Source organism: Ceratotherium simum, unplaced genomic scaffold (genome assembly GCF_057802395.1).
Source record: "Ceratotherium simum simum isolate JZ-2026a unplaced genomic scaffold, ASM5780239v1 HiC_scaffold_43, whole genome shotgun sequence".
Taxonomy (NCBI): Eukaryota; Metazoa; Chordata; class Mammalia; order Perissodactyla; family Rhinocerotidae; genus Ceratotherium; species Ceratotherium simum.
The window spans coordinates 6,267,707-6,282,613 of record NW_028261259.1 but is presented as its reverse complement, the minus strand read 5'-3'; the positions used below and the strand labels follow the sequence as shown (position 1 = coordinate 6,282,613).

The 14,907-nt window shown below is 40.9% G+C and overlaps 1 long non-coding RNA gene across 1 annotated transcript; it reads left to right on the top strand.

The window, feature by feature from the left end:
* Positions 1-365: 365 nt before the first annotated feature.
* Positions 366-13,374, top strand: LOC147911487 (uncharacterized). The gene is made up of 4 exons (XR_015551203.1): positions 366-1,246; positions 3,136-3,176; positions 12,794-12,912; positions 13,073-13,374. It is a non-coding gene; the product is annotated as an uncharacterized LOC147911487 (long non-coding RNA).
* The last annotated feature ends 1,533 nt before the right edge of the window (positions 13,375-14,907 follow it).

Below are 14,907 nucleotides of genomic sequence, written 5' to 3'. Positions count from 1 at the left end.
CCTGTGCCCCTGGTATAAATCCCACTTGATCATGGTGTATGATCTTTTTAATGTATTGCTGGATTCTGTTTGCCAATGTTTTGTTGAGGATTTTTGCATCTGTCTTCCTCAATGATGTTGGCCTGTAATTTTCCTTCTTTGTATTGTGCTTGCCTGGCTTTGGTATCAGAGTGATGTTGGCCTCATAGAATGAGTTAGGAAGTATTCTATCTTCCTCTATTTTTGGAATAGTTTGAGAAGGATAGGTTTTAAATCTTCTTTGAATGTTTGGTAAAATTCTCCAGAGAAACCATCTGGTCCTGGACTTTTATTTTTTGGGAGGTTTTTGATTACTGTTTCAATCTCTTCACATGTGAGTGGTCTGTTCAGATTCTCTATCGTTTCTTGATTCAGTTTTGGAAGGTTGTATGAGTCTAAGAAATTATCTATTTGTTCTAGATGTCCAAATTGTTGGCATATGGTTTTTCATAGTATTCTTATAATCCTTTGTATTTTTGTGGTGTCGATTGTAATTTCTCCTCTTTCATTTCTAATTTTATTTATTTGAGCTTTGTCTCCTTTTTCCTTAGTAAGTCTGGCTAAAGGTTTGTCAAATTTGTTTATCTTCTGAAAGAACCAGCTCTTTGTTTCATTGATCTTTTCTACTGTTTTTTAATGGTGACAAAGGGACCATACTAATGTAAGGTGCTAATCACAGGGAAAATTGGGTGTGAAGTACATGGGAACTCTTTATTATCATCACAATTTTCTGTAAATCTAAAACTATTCTAACATTAAAATTTTATTTAACAATTTTTTAAAAATAAAGGCAGGGCTCCCTGATATCAATAAGCCTCGTGAAAATGCATTCATTAATAATCAGAGGAAGCACCCCCCACATGCTTGTACATACACACACACACACACACACACACAACTCGGGCACAGGGAGGGAGCCCAGCATCTGACTCTGACATCACAATGAACAGAATCCAAAAAGCAATTACACTGCCAAGTATTATGCTAAAACAATTATTGAAATTGCTAGTCAAAAACAGTTAATGGAATAATTAAGACAGATTGACCTAAAAGCTGATTTAAAATTAACCTGACGCGTGCACGCTATCTAAATAATGACTCTCTCCTATGAGCTAGCCTCTCATTAAAATCAAATTCCACTGGGAGAAATTACACACTTGCACCGTGATTGGGAAGAACAGGCTGCGTTCACTCAACCACTGATGGAACTGGAGGGTCATCAGACGAGGTAAATGGAAATGAGTGTCCTGTCCTTCCAGGTGTGCTGCTATCTGTCTCAGTAACAAGCCACCTCCCTCCCATTTTTCCCTTTGGAAATGATGGAAACTCATTAAAATTGTGTCATCTCAGGACCCCAAACCACTGGATGCCTGAGTGGGCACATCTGAAGCTTCCAAAGGGAAAGATCGGAAGGGAGGGGCCATGGGCTGGGGTCTCGTGGACACACTGAGGGCAGGGAAGGGAGCTGAGCAGCTCTGAAAATGAGGCCCCTCAAGCACTCGAGGAAACTCGATGGCTTCCACCCCTCTTTTCTCTAAAGGTGAGAAAACCCACGCTTGTTGGAGACCAAACTCCAGGCGGGTGGCAGAGGCAGGAGCTCTTTTCAACGTAATGCTTTTCCCCGCCCAGCACCTTCTCCTTTCCACTGCCATATCCAGATGGAAAGAACTCATGGTGAGGTTTGTGGGTCTACAGGCCTGGATCACACCTTGCTCCTGAGTTTAGCCCAGGGGTGTCCCAGTCTGAGTGAGCAGTTTTCGCTTGTCCCCATATCCTTAGCTGGTTGCCTGCCACTGGCCAACATAGGATCCTGTGGTGTGTGCGCCTATGTGGGGGGATGCACCTGAAAAGGCCCACCCTGCTGGAGGAGGGTCATGGCCACCCCTCCCTCCAAGGGCCCTGGCTCCTGGCAAGAAGGTCTCAGCTGGTGTCTGGAACACAGGGGTGCAGGCTCCTTGTTCCTTGTAAACCCCTGGAGTTACCTTGATAACATTTTTTAAATGGATCCCCTGCTCAGCATTTTTATGAGATAAAGAATTTCCCCCATTAAAATTATTCAAGTTTAGTAATAACATATTATTGGGACAAGCAGGAAAACACAGGATGCTCCAAAACGATCCATTACTTGGAGGATTTTAAAATTCTAATGAGAGAAACCACTCTCTCTCATTGTTCATCCTCTTGGCCATCAGCAGGATTAGTCTGGGAGAAGGACAAGGCAAGAATTGGCTGCATTCCTTATTTATCCCTCTGATTTCTCCAGAGTTTTTCTTTTCTTCAAAGAGACATCTCTGGGCTCTGCAGGACTTGTCAGTGGTGAAGTCAGGCGACTCTGAGACTGTGCAGAGCAGGAGGATGAGAACAAGGGAGGGAGAGGAGGAAGAGCTGGGACCATCACTTCCCATCACAGGCTGAGGCTGAGTTAATCTCCATCTAGGTCAGGATCCCAGGAATCGGATGTCATCAACCTTGTCACACCGTGGGGGTTGGGAACAGGGAACAGCCAAGGCGCCAAGGCCACTTTCAGAGAAATAAACAAAGTGGGAGGGCACCACTGAGAGCCAGTTTGAAAATGGTCACTAATGTGAAATAATAAGACACACTTTTCAGAAAAGTGAAGACAATTCTTTTGGTTCTCAGACTCGCAAACACCGTGTGTTCTTCAGGAGCAGACTGAAGCCGTTGACCTCTAGGGTGATTGTGAAAGGAATCTGGGCTCCATCACTGTTTCTGAATAAGTCAGAACAGTCCAGCACTCACTCCTTGACAATGTGGAAGATGACCAGCGTCCAGGTGCTGTGGGGTCGAGACTTCTATCACTCAAGGCATCCTGCCAGGCAGAGGGGGCTAGCCTGGTGGCCACTAGACCTTTATCAGATGTGGGATTTGCAAATATTTTCTGCCATTTTGGATTGTGGATTATCTTTTTTTCCTTCTTAATATTCTCCTTTTATGCACAAAAGTTTTTCATTTTGAAGAAGTCCAATTTGTCTAATTTTTCTTTTGTTGCTTGTGCTTTTGGTGTTATATCTAAGAAATCATTGCCAAATTCAAGTCACAAAGATTTACTCCTATGTTTTCTTCTATGAGTTTTATAATTTTGGCTCTTTTATGTAGGCCTTGGATCCATTTTGAACTCATTTTGTGGATGGTGTGAGGTAAGGGTCCAGCTTCACGCTTTTGCATGTGGGTGTCCAGTTGTTCCAGCACCTGTACTAACTGTTTGTGGGTTTCTTCGGATTTTTCCTCATGTATGATTCTATCTGCATAAAGAGGCAACTCTACTGCATTTCCAATTGTTGTGATTTTTATTTTTATTTTATTTCAAACTGTCTGTGCCTTTATATTTAAAGTGCAATTTTTGTAGATAGTATACATTTGGGTCTTATTTTTATATCCATCCCAAGAATCTCGGCCTTTAACTGAACTCTTCGGTCCACTAATGTGTAAAATGATGAGCAAACAAGATGGTGGGATAGGAGTTTCCAGCACAGGTTGTTCAGCAACAGCCTTGAACAAAAAGAACAAAGTTGGAGGCATCACACTTCCTGACTTCAAAATATACTACAAAGCTATGGGGGCCGGCCTGGTAGCATAGTGGTTAAGTTCGCCTGCTCCACTTCGGAGGCCCAGGGTACACAGGTTCAGATCCTGGGCGCAGACCTACACACTGCTCATCAAGCCATGCTGTGGTGGTGCCCCACATACCAAAAATAGAGGAATATGGGAACAGATGTTAGCTTAGGGCTAATCTTCCTCACCAATATATATATATATATATATATATATATATATATATATATATATATATATATATATACTACAAAGCCATAGTAATCAAAACAGCATGGCACTGGCATTAAAACAGACACACAGACCAATGGAACAGAAGAGAGAGCCCAGAAATAACTCCATGCATTTATGGTAAATTGATCTTTGACAAAGTTGTCAAGAATACACAATGGGGAAAGGATAGTCTCTTCAACAAATAGTGTTGGGAAAACTGGTTTTCCACACATGGAAGAACTGACCCCTTACCTCACTCCGTATGTAAAAATTAACTCAAAATGGATTAAAGACTTAAATTTAAGACCTGAGACCATAAAACTATTAGAAGAAAATATAGGAGAAAAACTTGAGATTGGTCTGGGCAATGCTTTTTTTGGACATGACCCCAAAAGCAGTGGCAAAAAAAGTAAATGTAGACTAATGGGATGCATTCAAACTAAAAAGCTTCTGCACAGCAAAGGAAATCATCAACAGAGTGAAGAGACAACCTACAGAATGGGAGAAAATATTTGCAAACTGTAATCTGATGAGGGATTAATATCCAAAATATATAAAGAACTCATACAACTCAATAGCAAGAAACAAGTAACTCAGCTGAAAAATGAGCAAAGGATATGAATAAACATTTCTCAAAAAAAGACATACGAATGGCCAACAGATACATGAAAAGGTGCTCAACATCACTAGTCATCAGGGAGATGCAAATCAAAACCACAATCAGATATCACCTCACACCTGTTAGAATGGCCATGATCAAAAAAACAAAAAATAACATGTCTTGTTGAGGATGTGGAGAAAAGGGAACCCTTGTGCACTATTGGTGGAAATGTAAATTGGTGTGGCCACTGTGGAAACCAGTATGCAGGTTCCTCAAAAAATTAGCAATAGTATCAATAGAACACCTTGGTGTGATTGATAGAACCAATCATTGTACATAAAACAGATCTGCACATATATGATAAATAAAAGAACGTAAGGGAAAAAATTAACAGTAGAACTACCACGTGATCCAACAATCCCACTCCTGGGATATATCCAAAGGAAGTGCAATCAGTATTTCAAAGAGCTATCTGCACCCCCATGTTCACTACAGCATTAATCACAGTAGCCGAGATATGGAAACAACCCAAGTGTCCGTTGACAGATGAATGGATAAAGAAGATGTGGTACATATACACAACAGAATATTATTCAATCATGAGAAAGAAGGAAATCCTGCCATTTGTGACAACACAGACGAGCCTGGGGGACATTATGCTAAACGAAACAAGCTAGACAGAGAAAGACAAATATGGTATAATGTCACTTATACGTGGAATCTAAAAAAACAAAAAAACACATGGAACTCATAGAAGCAGAGATTAGAACGGTTACCAGGGGCTGGGGTTGGGGGGGGAGATGGTGGTCAGTGGTACAAAGATGCAGTGACATGGGTTGAATAAGTCCAGAGATCTAACGTACAGCACGATGACCACAGTTAATACTACTGTGCTGAATACTTGAGATCCGCTAAAAGAGTAGCTGGGTGCTCTCATCACAAAAAAATGGTAACTGTGTGAGGAGATGAGGTGTCAATTAGCTTGACTGCAGTAATTATTTCACTAAGTATATGTACATCAAATCAGCATTGGATACTTTAAAATATATAATTTTTATTAAAAATATATAAAATTAAAAATAAATAGCTATTGACATAGTTTTGGGTCTGTAATTTTATTTCTTTTTTCTATTCGTTTCCTCCAGTTTTTTCCCCTTTATTTGTCTTTTTAAAACTTTCCTACTGGTTTTTTCAAAGGAAGTAATGGAGGCATGATTCACATGCCATAAAAGTCAAGTTTTTTTATTTTACAGTACTATTTGTTATGAACACATACATTCATAAACCACCACAGAAATCAAGACAGAAAACAGCTCTGCTGCTCCCAAAATTCCCCGTCTGCCCCTTGTGGCAGCCCCTCCTCCCCACTAGCCAACACTGATCTGCTCCCTATCAGTAGTTCTGCTTCTTCCTGAATCTCACAGGGGTGGGATCACACACTGTGTAACAACTTCTTGAGATTTACCTTCTTTACTTAGCAGATTGTATTTGATATTCATCCATTTCGTCTCACATATAAAATGCTTATTCCTTTTCATTACTGAATAATATTCCATTGGATGGATGTGCCACTTATTTACTAGCTGAAGACCGTTTATATCCACAGATTGTCTGTTTGGGTTGTTTCCAGTTTTTGGAAATTGTGAATAAGTCTGCTATAAACATCAACATACAGATTTTTGTGTGAATGTAACTTTTTGATTCTCTTTGACATATATCCAAGAATATGATTACCGGATCAGAAAGATTACATGGTCAACATTTCTTTAACTTTACAAGCAACTCTCAAAAGGTTTTCCAATATGGCTGAAACATTCTGCTTTCCCAGCAGGAGTGTACGAGCATTCTGGTTGCTCTGCATCCTTGCCAGTACTTGATATTGTTGCTAATTTTTTAAGCCATTCTGAAAGGTGCACACATGTATCTCATTGTGATTTTAACTTGAATTTCTCTGATGACTGATGATGTTGAGCATTTTTTCCTGTACTTTCATTCCATTTGTGTATCATTTTTGCTGAAGTGCCTCTTCAAATCTTTTGCCAATTTTTTACGAGGTTGTTTGTTTTGTTATTCAGATTTAAGAGTTCTTCATATACACTGAATAAAAAGCCTTCACAGATATGTGTTGCAGAAACGGTTTCTCCCAGTTTTTGACTTGTTTTCCTTCTCTCAACAGTGTCTTTGGAAGAGAAGAAGTTCTTAGTTTTGATAAAGTTTAACTAAACAAAATTTGTTATGGGTGTGCTTTTGGTTTCACACCTGAGAAATCTTTGCCTAATCCAAGGTCATGAATATTTTCTCCTAGAAGATTTATAGTTTTAGATTTTACACTTACTGCTATGATTCACTTTGAGTTAATTTTTGTATGTGGTGTGAGACATGGGTCCAAGGATTTTGGGGTTTTGTTTTGTTTTGAGTTATATATTATGGTGGATATTTTTGCATATGAATATTCAATTTTTCCAGTGCCACTTTTTGAAAATACCATTCTTTCTCCATTAAGTTATTTTTGCAACTTTGTCAAATATCAATTGCTCATACACGTGTGGTTCTGTTTCTGGATTCTCTCTTCTGTTCCACTGATCTGTGTGTTTATTCGTTCACCAGCACACTATTGATTATCGTAATGTTATAATATGCCTGGAAAGCAGGTAGTTTAAGGCCTCCAACTTTGTTCTTCTTTTTCAAAATTGTTTTGGCTTGTCTAATTACTTTGCCTACTCAAATAAATTGTAGAATCAACTTCATAGTTTCTACCAAAAATACGCTGGAATTGTAATTGGTATAGATCAACTTAAGGAGAATTAATATTTAAAATACCGAGTCTTCCAATCCACGAACACAGTATATTTCTGCTGGGGTCTGAATGCTTATGTCCTCCCAAAATTCACATGTTGAAATCCTAACCCCCAAGGTTGAGAGTGTTAGAAGGTGGGGCCTCTGGGAGGTGCTTGTGTCATGTGGGTCGAGCCCTCATGAACAAGATTAGTGTCTTTATAACAAAAGAGGCTCCAGAGAGAGCCCTTGTCCCCTCCACCATGTGACGACACAGCAAGAAGGCCCGGCTATGAACCAGGAAGTGGGCTGTCACCAGAATGTGACCATGCTGGCGCCTTGATCTTGGACTCTCAGCCTCCAGAACTGTGGGAAATAAATGTCTGTTGTTTATAAGCTATCCAGTCTGTGGGTTTTGTTATAGCAGCCCGAATAGACTAAGATCATTTCCCTGCTTATTGAAGTTTTCTTTTACTTCTTCCATCAGTGTTTTGTAGTTTTCAGCATAGAGATTCTACAGGCATATTATAGGATTTATTCCTAAATATGATATGATTTTTGTTGCTATTGTAAGTTGCACTTTAAAAATGTCAATTTCTGGGGGCCGGCATGGTAGCACAGTTGTTAAGTTCGCATACTTCACTTCCACGGCCCTGGGTCCTCGGGTTCGGATCCTGGGCATGGATCCACACACTGCTCATCGAGCCATGCTGTGGCAGCATCCCATACAAAGTAGAATAAGATTGGCACAGGTGTGAGCTCAGGGACCATCTTCCTCAAGCAAAAGAGAAAACATGTCAATTTCCAATCATTTATTGCCACTGTATAGAAATACAAATGATGTTCGTATGTTGACTTTGTATCCTATGACCTTGTTACACTCATTTATGAATTCCAGTAGCCTTTTTTCTATATTCTTAAGGATTTTTTACGCAGACAGTCATGTCATCTGTGAAATAAGACAGTTTTACTTCTTCCTTTCCAATCTGTATGCCTTTTATTTGATTTTCTTGCTATTTCACACCAACTAAGAATCCAGTGTGGTGTGGACTGGAGACAATGAGAGTGGATGTCTCTGCCTTGATCCTGACTTACAGGGGAAGCCTTTAGTCTTACTGTCTGTGATAACTGTAGGTTCTCATGGATGCCTTGTATCAAGTTAGAGAAGTTCCCTCTACTTCTACTTTCCTGGACTTTTATAAATGGATGTAGAATTTCTTCAAATGCATTTTCTGCATGTCACATGATTTTCTTCTTTGATCTGGTCATGTGGTGGATTACATTGTTTTAATTTTGTCCTATTGGCTAATTTTTTTCAGTCATTTATCCAGGGTTCACAATCTCCATCTCTAACTTTTCCTGTTCCACTTACAATGAACATTTTAGTACTTCAGGTAAAATATGAAAATATTGCAGCCATATTGGGCCACCCCGCCCATCCTTTATGCTGTAGTAACTGTATGTACTGCATCTACATATCTTATGAACCTCAGAAGAAAATATTATCATTTTTTAAAGACTTTATTTTTTTAGAGCAGTTTTTGTTTCACAACAAAATTGAGTGTTTGGTACATATATGCCCTGCTCCCATATGCACAGCCCCCCACTATCAACATTGCCCATTGGATGGTGTATTTGTTACAGATGACCAACCTGCACTGACATGTCATCATCACCCAAAGTCCACAGTTTACACCAGGTTCACTCTCGCTGTTGTGCATTCTGTGGGTTTGGACAGATGTCTAATGACATGTATCCACCATTATTGTGTCATACAGAATAGTTTCACTGCCCTAAAATCCCTCTATGCTCACCTATTCATCCTTCTACCCTCCCCATAATATTACAGTTTTTACTTTAAGTTGTGTGTATTATACAAAAGTTAGAAGGAGAAAGCAGAAAAAATGAGTAGCCTTTGACATTTACCTAGATATTTACCATTTCTGAAGCTACTTATTCCATTCTGAGGATCTGAGATTCCTTTTCTGGTATAATTTCCCTTCTCCTAAAGAATTTCCTTTAGCATCTTCTATTGTAGAGATTTGCTGGTAATAATTTCTTTTAGTTTTTCTAAATCTGAAAATGTTGTCTTTCAACAGTGATTTTCGAAGGATATCTTTGCTGGATATACGATTCTGGATTGACAGGTCTTTTTTTCTCTCTCTCAACACTTTAAATCTCTTTTCTCATTCTCTTCTGGTCCCCATAGTTTCTGATGAGAAGTCAGCTATTAATCAAATCATTACTCCACTCTGTGTGAAGTGTCATTTTTCTCTGTTGCTTCCAACATTTGCTTTTCAGCCTTGGTATCCAGCTGCTAGATCTGATGTGTCTCTATGTGGGACTGTCTTCATTCTGCTTGGTGTTAGTTGAGCATCATATTTGCAAATGTCTATCTTCCATCACTTGGATAATTCCAGCCACTATTTCTTCAAGTATTTTTGTCTGCACATTCTCTCTCTCCATTCCTTCTTTGAAGCCGACCACATGTATATTAAAGTTTGATCTTACCTAAGAGTGACTGAGGCTCTGTTATTTTTCCACCCTTTTTTCATTCTATTTTCCATGTTAATTTCTATTGCTCTACTTAAATTCCATGTAAAGAATTTGTTATTTCTAATATTGTATTTTCCAATTCTAAAATTTTCTTTTTTAAATTTTTCTGCTGAGATTTCCTCCTCTTTCATTTGTTGCAAGCATATTTGTTTACCTTCACGGAGGATAGTTATGACAATCACTTTAAAATCTTTGTTTAATACTTATGCTTTCAGCCAAGGTGAAATAACAGGGAACAAATTTACCCTTCTTCCCACAACAACTGAAAATCTTGGGGAACATATATGAAACAGTAGTTTTCACACAGTGGGTCTCAGGCAGCAGAGTTCAGTGATCCCTGAGAGACCTGGAACCGACAAGGTGGGCCCTGTGATGGCCCTGCTGCCTGGAGAGAGAATTCTAGGCTCCAGCACAGGGAAGGAGAACCCAGGTGGACCCCTGAGCTCTCTCTGAGTTGAAGAGATGGCACTGGGTGTCCTGGGAGGCTGAGGTGACTAGAGCACATACAGAAGACCACCCAAGAAGAGAGAACTGCAGCAAGAGAGAACATCACAGATTCTCAGTGGGCCCACTGCATCTTCCACTGAGTACTGACCAGTGCACCCATGTGAGGAAACTACCCAACACTACAGAATCAAACACCAAAAAATTAAAGGAAATAACTCTTGGAGCTCACACAGACAGGAATGGTTTGGTTTCAACCAGTCCACACATAGCTTAGGAAAGCCCCATAACTCACAGGAGATTGTGTCCAGTATTCAGAGTGGCCTCAGTGGTGGAACACAGTCAGCCTTGGACTAAAGTTTACTCAGATCCCACCTAAAAAAGCTTAGAATCAGCCTGAATGTTTCAAATTGTTTCAAAGTAACACAACTCTGTCCCAGGAAACAGCTCAAGAATATTTTTAGGAGTACAAACTATCCAGGTTCCAACAAGGAAAAATACACAATGTCTACCAGCCAACCAAAAATTACCTGGTACGCAAAAAAGCAGGAAAACACATCATGTAATGAGGAGACAAATCACTCAATTGATACTGACCACAAATAGCACAGATGATGTAATTCATAGACAAAGATGAGGTGTTATTACTGTCATCATATTCCACATGTTCAAGAAGTTAGAGACAAGACTGACAATGTAGGGGGTCGGGAGTGGGTGAAATAGGTGAGGGGATAAGAGGTACAAACTTCCAGTCATAAAATGAATAAGTCATGGGGATGGAATTACATCATGGGGAACATAGTCAACAATATTGTCATAACTTTGTATGGTGACAGATGGAACTAGATTTATCATGGTGATCACTTTATAATGTATATAAATGTCAAATCACTATGTTGTGCACCTGAAACTATCATAATATTGTATGTCAATACTTCAGTAAAAAAAAGAAAAAGCTGATGATGTTAAGTAGAAATATGGAAGATATGAAAAAGACCCAAAAATTTTAGAGATGAAATGTCTGTAACTAAACATCTGTAATGAAAAACTTACTAGATGAGATTAAGAGCAAATTAGTCAAAAGATTAATGAACTTGAAGACATATAATAGAAACCATTCAAAATAAAATACAGAGAGAAAATAGACCAAAGAAAATGAGCAGAAAGTTAACTGCAGGACAACTTCAAATGACCTAAAATATGTGTAATCAGAAAGAGAAAGAGAAGAAAACAGAAAAAACCATTTGAGGAAATAATGACTGAAAATTTTCCATATTTTATTAAAAAAAACTATAAACCCACTTATCCAAGACACTTAATTAACCCTAAGTCTAAGAAGTATGAAGACAGCACATCATAATTAAATTGCTTAAATAGGGTGATAACAAGATAATCATGAAATCAGACAGGAGATAAAAAGACCTGCTGAGTGCAGAGGAACAAAGGTTAGGATGAAGGCAGATCTCTTACTGGAACTGAGGCCAGAGCAGAGTGGAGCAAGGTCTTCAGAGTATTGAGAGAAAAAGCTGCTAATTTATGATTCTATGCCTGGCAACAAAGGGTAGAAATAAGATAAAATATCAACTTTCTCAGACACACAAGAGCTGAGATAATTCATGGTCACCAGCAGATCAGCGCTGAGAGATGCTGAAGGAAAATGACACAATATGGAAACCTTATGTGAAGAAAGGGATGGAGAGCACTTTCTGTGGGGTATGTAACACGTCGAATAAAACGTGTGACAACGTGGACACGGAGGCTGCAGTGGGGGTGGGAGAGCACTGTTGTGATGTTGTTCAGGCGTCATGAAGTGGTCTGATATTATTTGAAGATAAACTGTGATAAGTTAAAGATGTGTACTGTAAACACTAAGGCATGCACACACACGCACACATACAGCAAAGACTTATCCAGAATAAGCCAAAAAAGATGATTAAATGGAATCATAAAAAATACTTAAATTATCCAAAAAAAAGCAGTCTAAGAGGAAAAAGGAAACAAAAAACAGATTGGTCAAATAAGAAACAAATCACAGGATAGATTCAAATCTAACTATTATCAGCAGTAACATTAGATGACAGTGGTCTAAAAACCCCATTTAAAAGGCATAATTTGTCAGATTGAATAAGAAAGCAAACTCAACTATATGCTGCCTACCCCAAACCCACTTTAAATATAAAAACACAAATAAATTAAAAATAAAGAGATTGAAAAAATATGCCATGCTAACACTAGTTGAAAGAAAGCTGGAGAAGCTATACTAATACTAGGTAAAGCAGATTTCAGGCGCAGTGAATATGACCAGGAATAAAGGAGGTCATTGTGAAATCCAAAAGGGTCCATTATCAAGAAGACATAATACAGACTGTTTATGCACCTAATAACCGAGCTTCATGGCACATGAAGAAAAATCCTTATCTGCCAGTTCCAACACCTGGGTCATCTTGGGATCTACCTCAGTTGATCCTCTTTTCTCTTAATAGTGTGTCCCATTTACTTGATTTTTGGATGTTGGGTGATTTTGCACTGTGTCCTGGACATTATGAATGTGGTGTGGTGGAAATTCTGGATTCTGTTATTTTCCACCAATAACTGTGTCTCTTGGTTCAGCAGGTAGTGATCTCAGCTGGTCTTGAACTGCAAACTGGCTCCTAGCTGCAGCTCCAGCCTCAGTTCAGATCTTCTGTTGTTAGCGGGTGGCTTGCGCATGTGTGGTTCAGTCCGTCAGAAAGGTGGGGGCAGTGTCTGAAGTTTCCCCTGCACATTTCTTCCCCTCCTGCAATCCCCCTCCCTCTTCAGTGACTATGTCCGGGACTAGGTGCCAGGAGAAACTCAAAGGTGGGTTTGGAAGCAATTAACTGTTTTTCCAAGCTGTTTCTTTTCCTTTTGTAGGTTAAGGAGATGTAACCACCAGCCATCCTGAAACTGAACAAGCCACACCACAAGAGCTATGCCCATGACCTTTGCTTTATTTTTAATGCAAAGATCTCTCCAGGAGGAGCTTAGGCCTCATTATGTGGAAGCATGTTCTCGAACTGAGCTTGTGGAAGTGAATACCCACCTCTCCCTTTTGAATATTATTCCCCAACTGAAATAAAAGTTCCTGCTTCCCTTAGTTCTGGGACGCCATGACTTTGGAAATGATTCCTCATGGCCTCCTATTTGCTGCAAATACAGTTTACTTTGTGAGACAACTTCCACTGGTATAGTCTTATTTAACTCACCAGGAGGTGAGCCCACTTGGTTTGGTAACAAGCCCACTTGGTTCAGTAACAACCACAGCCCCCCAGTTTCATTTTTCTTGTTCTTGGGCTGTGAAGACTGTGGTTTTCCCAGAGCCACTGCCTCCCATGCCCTGCTCTGACTGCACATGGCCCCAGACTGGAAGCCACAGGAATTCACTTCAAACTACTCCCCAGGAATCTATCTGCTGCTGTTCACTCCCCAATGCCATCAAGCGGCTCCTGGTTGCATTATGTACAGATTTTCTAGTTGTTCTCTGCGGGGGAGGCAGTGTGGCGTGATCTTACAAAATCATTACAGGAAGCAGAACCAGCAATTACCTGTCCACTTTTAGAACTGCCTTGTGCACGAACCTCACATCCTTTGAGTCCCAGTTGGAAAAAGCGTACGTTTCATCTGTTTCAAAGGTCGAGATAGCTTCACTGCAGGGGACTTGAGGAACAGATTACCATCTTCCAGAGGACATGAGTGCAGCATAGTGAACGGAACCCCTGAATAGCCACGGGTGCACTAGACGAGGGTTGGGGCCGGCTACCACAGGAGGGAAGAGGAGAGGACAGCTGGAGCCTATTCTGTTTTCAGAGTCCCCATCTCAGCACAGCTGTCTGCTCCTGCCCAGAAGCCACCTCCCCTCCTTCTTTCTATGTCCTTAGGGAAAAATAAAGCCAACCTCCTTTTCTCCCCCCTCATCCCCACCAACCCGCCAGTCATTCAGTGTCAGCCTGACACCATGCCCACTGGTCAGAGTGGGCCCAGGATCCAAGGACACACCACTGAGCAGTCTGGTCTCTGCCTCACAGCTCAGCAGAGATAGTCATGCTAACAGACGCCAGGTGAGAGGGAGATGGGTGAGGGTCAAGACAGAGGAGGTTACACCTGAGGGAAGTTGGGGGGCCCCCTTGTGCCACGGAAGGAGGGTGGTCCTCACTCTGCAGGCAGCAGGAGCTGGGGCACCGAGGAGTGTTGTGCCAGGAGCGTTGTGATCCGACTGCATTTCACTCAACATTAACAAGTTCCCATCCAGCCTCAGCCCCTGGCATGCCCAGTGCATCTCCAGAAAGGGGTAGACGCGAGCCAGAAGGATCCCGGCAGCAGTATTTCCCCACCAAGTGCTGGGGGAAGGGCTGTGGTCCTGGGTTTGGAGCTGAGAGGAGGTGGAGAGCTCCAGCATGGGAGGGCGGGGGTAAGCAGGGAATTGACGGGGAGCCCAGCCAGGGACATTGCCAGGACAGGAAAGCGGGTGCAGGTCATGGTCCTGGGGGGCTCGGTGTTCAGGTGATGGTCTAAGGGCTGGAGCTCTCACCTGCACACTCAGTTCCTGTGGATGGTGCGGCAGGGCCCCAGAAGCCGGACACACTGTTGTTAAGACAGTAAATCTTGTAACAGCAGCCACCGTGCATCGAGCGCACGCTCCTGTCTTGCTTCACCTGCACCACCTCCCCTTCTGACCACCTCCTGGAAGTGGGGATTCCTCTCCGTTTTTG